We start from the raw sequence: 6,704 nt of genomic DNA, 5'->3' as shown, positions 1-6,704 counted from the left end.
AGGCGCTCGTCTGTATCGGTCTTTTTTGACCGGTCACTTACCGAGTCGTCTGCCCGGGTGTTTGAGGAGGGTTTAGAGCGTCCGATTGTAGATGATTTTAGATTTTGTTTTCGCGCTAATGAATTGGGCTAGCAGAATACCAAAGCTTTTAGAAAATCTTGTGCTCTCTCCGTCGCATATTAGATACATCCATTTTAGCGACAACTGTTATGGGACGGAGGGAGTAGCTTGTAGAAAACAACTATGATGCAACTGTCCTTTGAAAAGCTCGTAGAAAATCTTGTACTGCTTGAAATTGGATGTGCGAATAGATAAGAAATCCTCGTGAATTAATTTATATGTATATAATTGCCCTGAATAATAGAATACTTATATGTATATACTTGAAATATTTGAGACTAGAGGAAAGACTCGGAATTAACCTATTTGCTTGGATGGTTGGGAAGACAATCTGAAAATGATATGTCGGTTCAGTTTTTTGAAGGTGTTCACAGGGGTAAAATATGCGTGTGTGCGTTCATAGAGATGCGTGTATGCGCGTATATATGAGCGCAAGCGTCTGTACTGCGTTAAAAAAAGATCTATTTGTTACCCGCTAAAAGACAAATTAACTTATTTGTATTTTTTGAAAAGAAAAATATATTAATATCACGAAGATACTAATTACATCCAGTTTCTGCATGAACAATATGTCTGAAAGACATCCAAGATAAAGACAAGCCGAAAAGAAAAGAAAAAAGAAAGGAAAAAACATAGGCATCACCAGAGTGAATTAATTTACTTGTATATATACTCGTGAATTAACCAATCTGTATAAACCAATGTTAGGGATATTACTTATCTAGAACTTACCGGTGACCAAAGATAAGGGGTAAATCGGTCATATCGACTGATTCATTGCCATATCGGCCGATTTCTCTTATCGGTGAGACATCAATAAGCGATAAATCGACCGTTTTATCGGAATATCGGCCGATATCTTGAACATATACTAACTAACAGTGGTAGTTGCGGCAAAATCAAAGTATGAAACCACTCATTTTTTACCTGTAGTGTTTGGGCGAGCTAAGATCCGGTTTTGCCCTACCTAAGCTCCGACGTCACTCACAAATTGCATGATTGGCGAAATATATGCAACGAAAGAGCCAAGAGAATGTATATTTTCAATTGTCAATAAAATAGACGAGTGATCCTTTGAGTTCAAAAGGTGAACTTAGTAAAACAAATGTATATTTTTCATTGTGATTAAAATTCGGAAATGTTAACACTCACACGTGTGGGCATTGACCATCTCAACCACACACACCCATCACTATCCAGTACTATATGCACGAATCTTGACACAATCTGGCTGATTTTCTGTGCCACGTAGGACAAGGCGTGTGTGTGGTGTGTGACATAGTTCGCCCACACATCCATTTTATCACACGGAGGGGCCGGTGTGTGGGCGTTTAGCAGTTCACCCACACACCAGTTTTCAGTTACGCACAAGGGCTGGTGTGTGGGCATTTGCCATCTCGCCCACACGCCCGTCTCCTCTCCCACACGTAAGCTGCTAGTTGCCATGTGTTTTTGCAGCGCACATGGCAACTGCCTCTAGTGTGCTTTATAAGCAGGTGGCAACTCTCTTTGTTTACCCGAGTTGTCATGTGTTTTTGCAGGGTACACGTGTAACGCCCTCGATGCGGCTATAGCTCCCACGTGTCGAGGCACGACTTAGAGGCATAACCGCATTGAAAGCAATGTCGCGAGTTAGGCAATCTTCACAACATCCCATGTAATATAGATAATAAAAGGGGAGATACATAGTTGGCTTACACTCGCCACGTCAAACAAAGTACATAAATAGCATTACATCAACCAGACACTCATGGCCCGACTACGGCGCCAAAATGAAAGATAAACCCAACATGCGACACGGTCCCGATCACCCCAACTGGGCACCACTACTAATCATCAGGGAAAGACACGTAATATCGGCGTGATTCCTCGTCGAACTCCCACTTGAGCTCAAGCGCTTCATCTGGAACGGAATCATCAGGCCCTGCATCTGGTTTGGAAGTAATCTTTGAGCCACAGGGACTCAGCAATCTCGCACCCTCACGATCAAGACTATTTAAGCTTATAGGTACAGGCAAGGTAATATATGTGGAGCTGCAGCAAGCGACTAGCATATATGGTGGCTAACCTGTTCACAAAAGAGAGCGAGAAGAGGAGGCAAAGCGCGAACGAGAAACTAGAGAGCAACCTGCGGCAAGCATTACTCCAACACCGTGTTCACTTCCCGGACTCCGCCGAGAAGAGACCATCACGGTAACTCACACAGTTGATTCATTTTAGTTAAGTTAAGGTTCAAGTTATCTACAACCGGACATTAACAAATTCCCATCTGCCCATAACCGCGGGCACGGCTTTCGAAAGTTCAAATCCCTGCAGGGGAGTCCCAACTTAGCCCATGACAAGCTCTCACGGTCAACGAAGGAATAGACCTTCTCCCGAGACATTCCGATCAGACTCGGTATCCCGGTTCTACAAGACACTTCGACAAGTTAAAACCAATCCAGCAACACCGCCCGAATGTGCCGACAAATCCCGATAGGAGCTGCACATATCTCGTTCTCAGGGCACACTCAGATTGTCTAAACTTCCGGTAGGCCAGCCCAGAGTTGCCCCTGGTGGCCACCGGCGGCTGACGAGGTGGACCAACACTCAGAGGAGCACTGGCCCGGGGGGGTTTAAAATAAGATGACCCTCGGGCTCCGGAAACCCAAGGGAAAAAGAGGCTAGGTGGCAAATGGTAAACCAAGGTTGGGCATTGCTGGAAAAGCTTTAATCAAGGCGAACTATCAAGGGGTTCCCATTATCACCCAACCGCGCAAGGAACGCAAAAATCCAGGAACATAACACCGATATGACGAGAGGCTGAGCCTTCCACCCTTTATCAAATATATAGATGCGTTAAAATAACAAGGCAATATAATGATATCCCAACAAGTAAATAATGTCCCAACAAGGAACGGTCTCCAATCTTCACCTGCAACTAGCAACGCTATAAGAGGGGCTGAGCAAAGCGGTAACATAGCCAATCAACGGTTTGCTAGGACATGGTGGGTTAGAGGTTTGACATGGCAATTTGGGAGGCATGATAAGCAAGTGGTAGGCATCGTAGCATAGGCATAGCAAAAGAGCGAGCATCTAGCAAAGTAAAGATAGTAGTGATTTCGAGGGTATGATCATCTTGCCTGCAAAGTTGTCAGAGTTGACTGGATCCTCGAAAGCAAACTCAACGGGCTCCTCGTTAGCGAACTCGTCTCCCGGCTCTACCCAAACAAGACAAACAAGCAACAAGGGCACAATCAACCACGTGCAAACTCAAACAACGTGATGCTAAGATGGTATGCTATGCGGGATGCAATATGGGATGCATATGCAAGATTTGACAAGGAATGAAAGAACCTAGCCTCAACTTGGAAAACCAAGTGTGCCACTGAAAAGATGAGATGAAATCGCTTGGAAACGATATAGAGATCACCGGAATCGGAGTTACGGTTTGGAAATGGCAAGTGATTCAAATATGACCACGTTCTGCGATTTACAGCAAGTAGCCAACTAGATGCAAAAAGATGAACTTGCTACAGCACTCAAACATGGCATAAAAATACATGTTAGGGATCCATTCATGATGCTTAACAAAAGAGGAACACTGAGCTACGGCTAATTCATCCATTTACAGGTTCAAACAAGCATGGCAAAAATACATTTGGCAAACAGATTTCAGACTTAGTGAAATTAACACTAGTCTGGAATTTCAGAACAGATAGCACACTTTGGAGCACGAAAACTATATGCTACAGGACCTGAATATGGCAAAGTAAAGCATGGCATGGAGCTACTCAAAGAGATTAACAAAAGTCCCTGAGTGACCTTGAGCCAAAAGAGATCAGAAAATACAATTGCAAGCATGTGAACATGGCAAAAACATAATCAGTTCTCCGACTTAGTGAAAACTGGAGCATGCAAAATCAGATATCAAGTAGGCATGTTTACGAGCTCGATGCACTCACTACAGAGCAAGTCATGACAAACTAAGCATACACCCATCAAGAATACGCAAAATACAAGCTAGACATGGCAAGAAACAATAACATAGCATGCACAGATCAACTACAACATCCTTGGCAAAATTGCTAACAAGTAGACAATCTGCCCAGATTCACGAAATAGCAAAAGTAGAGCTCAATTGACTCAAGTTAGGGTGCTCCATAATTGCAAAAAAAGACATGGATGGATAGAGCATTACAAGATTAACAAAACATCCTTACTGATCATCCTCAAAAGAGGCACGGATCACTAGGAAACAACATGAACATATGGCGTATTGAGATAAACAGCTTAAGGACTTAGTGGAAATGCTAATTCCCTGAAATCAGCATTAACGAATGCTCCACTTTGCAAGCTTGTGCTAGTCACCACACACATCACAAAAATACATGTGTTGCACCTCTGAATAGATGGCAAAACATATGACAAACCTCATGAAGGGCCCAGGGACATATCATGCACACAATAATCATGGAAAAAATGACAAATATCTAATTGGAGCAGCAGATCTGACAATTATCTCAAATAGCACTCTTCCAACAGCATTTCGGGCATCAAGATGAACTCAAATGAAAATGATGCAATGGGATGAAATGATGTGCTCTCTGAGACGAACATTTTGATATGCTATATGCCCAAAACGGAGTTACGGGTGCAAAGTTACGATGCGATGAACAAGGGCATATGGATCTGGGAATCGGGGACTTAGAAGAAAATTCCACCTCGCGGATTAGGGTTGACCCGGGCACGCAAAACGAGGCGGTGGCGGATCTCGCCGGAGATGACGACGACGGCGGCCGGCGAGGTCGGGGTCGCCGGATCCGGCCCTCCCGCGGCCGGATCTGGCCGGAGGCGAGGCGCGGGCGCCGGGAGGAGGCGCCGGTCGGCGAGGACTGTGGCGGCGGGCGGTGGAGCAGGCCGGCGAGGTCGGGCGGCGAGGCGGTGGTGAGGTGGCGCGGCGGCCGGCGACGAGGTGGTGGCGGTGGGCAGCGGAGCAGGCCGGCGGAGGAGGAGCCACCGGGCGGCGCGGGCGACGGGCTTGCGGGGGCCCGACTCGGTCCTCCCGGGCCGGAGCGGCGGCGGCGGGGTCGTGCCACATGTCACGCGCCGATTGGCGTGGGCGCGGCGGCGGGATTTGTCCGGCGCGGATAGGACGTGTCCGGCGCGCGGATGGAGCGGGGCTAGGGTTTGGGGGAGAGTGGAACCGCGAATTTTTGGAGGGGTCTATATATAGACATAGAGGGAGTTAGGAGTGTCCAAATGAGGTGCGGTTTTCGGCCACGCGATCGTGATCGAATGATCTAGATATTGGAGAGAGTTTTGGTGGGTTTTGGGTCAAAATGGAAGGGTGTTGGGCTGCAACACACACGAGGCCTTCTCGGTCCCTCGGTTAACCATTGGAGCATCAAACGAAGTCCAAATGGTACGAAACTTGACAGGCGGTCTACCGGTAGTAAACCAAGGCCGCTTGGCAAGTCTCGGTCCAATCCAGAAATATTTAAACCCCACACACGAAAGAAAGGTAGAAATGACCACCGGAGGAGAACGAAGCGCCGGAATGCAAAACGGACAACGGGGAAAATGCTCGAATGCATGAGATGAACACGTATGCAAAAGCAATGCACATGATGATATGATATGAGATGCATGACAATGATAACAACACACGGAGACAAAAAACCCGAACCCGAGAAAATAAAATAACTTAACGCCGGAAACGGCAAGAGTTGGAGTACATATTGGGAAAATCATATCCGGGGTGTTACAACACTCCACCACTATGAAAGGATCTCGTCCCGAGATCTAGGACTGAAAGAACGCCGGGTATTCAGAACGGAGGTGATCCTCGCGTTCCCAGGTAGCTTCACTGTCGGAATGGTGTGACCACTTGACTTTGAGGAATTTGATTGACTTGTTGCGAGTTTTGCGTTCAGTCTCTTCAAGAATAGCAACGGGGTGCTCATAATAAAAGAGATCTTCTTGGAGCTCAATGTCCTCGAAGTTGATGGTGCGGTCAGGAGTCTTGAAGCACTTTCGGAGCTGAGAGACATGGAACACGTCATGCACATTTGCAAAGTTTGAAGGAAGTTTGAGTTGATAGGCGAGATCGCCTCTCTTGCTGACGATCTTGAAAGGTCCCATGTATCTAGGGGCAAGCTTCCCTTTGATACCGAAGTGACGAGTACCTTTCATTGGAGAGACGCGGAGGTAAACATGATCTCCGATCTCGAAAGCTAAATCATGGTGCTTACTATCATAGTAGCTCTTCTGGCGCGATTGGGCTGCTTTGAGATTATCTCGAATGACTTTGCACATTTCCTCTGCCTCTGTGATTAAGTCATTTCTCAGAAGTTGACGTTCACCGGTTTCAGACCAGTTGAGAGGGGTATGGCACTTCCTGCCATACAGAATTTCAAATGGGGCCTTGCCCGAACTTGCTTGAAAACTGTTGTTGTAGGAGAATTCGGCATAAGGAAGACAATCCTCCCACTTCATGCCGAAGGAGATCACACAAGCCCTGAGCATATCTTCAAGAATCTGGTTGACACGCTCGACTTGACCGCTAGTTTGCGGATGGAAAGCTGTGCTGAAGCGGATGTTGG

The sequence above is a fragment of the Triticum urartu genome, chromosome 5 (genome assembly GCF_003073215.2).
Source record: "Triticum urartu cultivar G1812 chromosome 5, Tu2.1, whole genome shotgun sequence".
Lineage (NCBI taxonomy): Eukaryota > Viridiplantae > Streptophyta > Magnoliopsida > Poales > Poaceae > Triticum > Triticum urartu.
Note: the sequence above shows the minus strand (reverse complement) of the source record.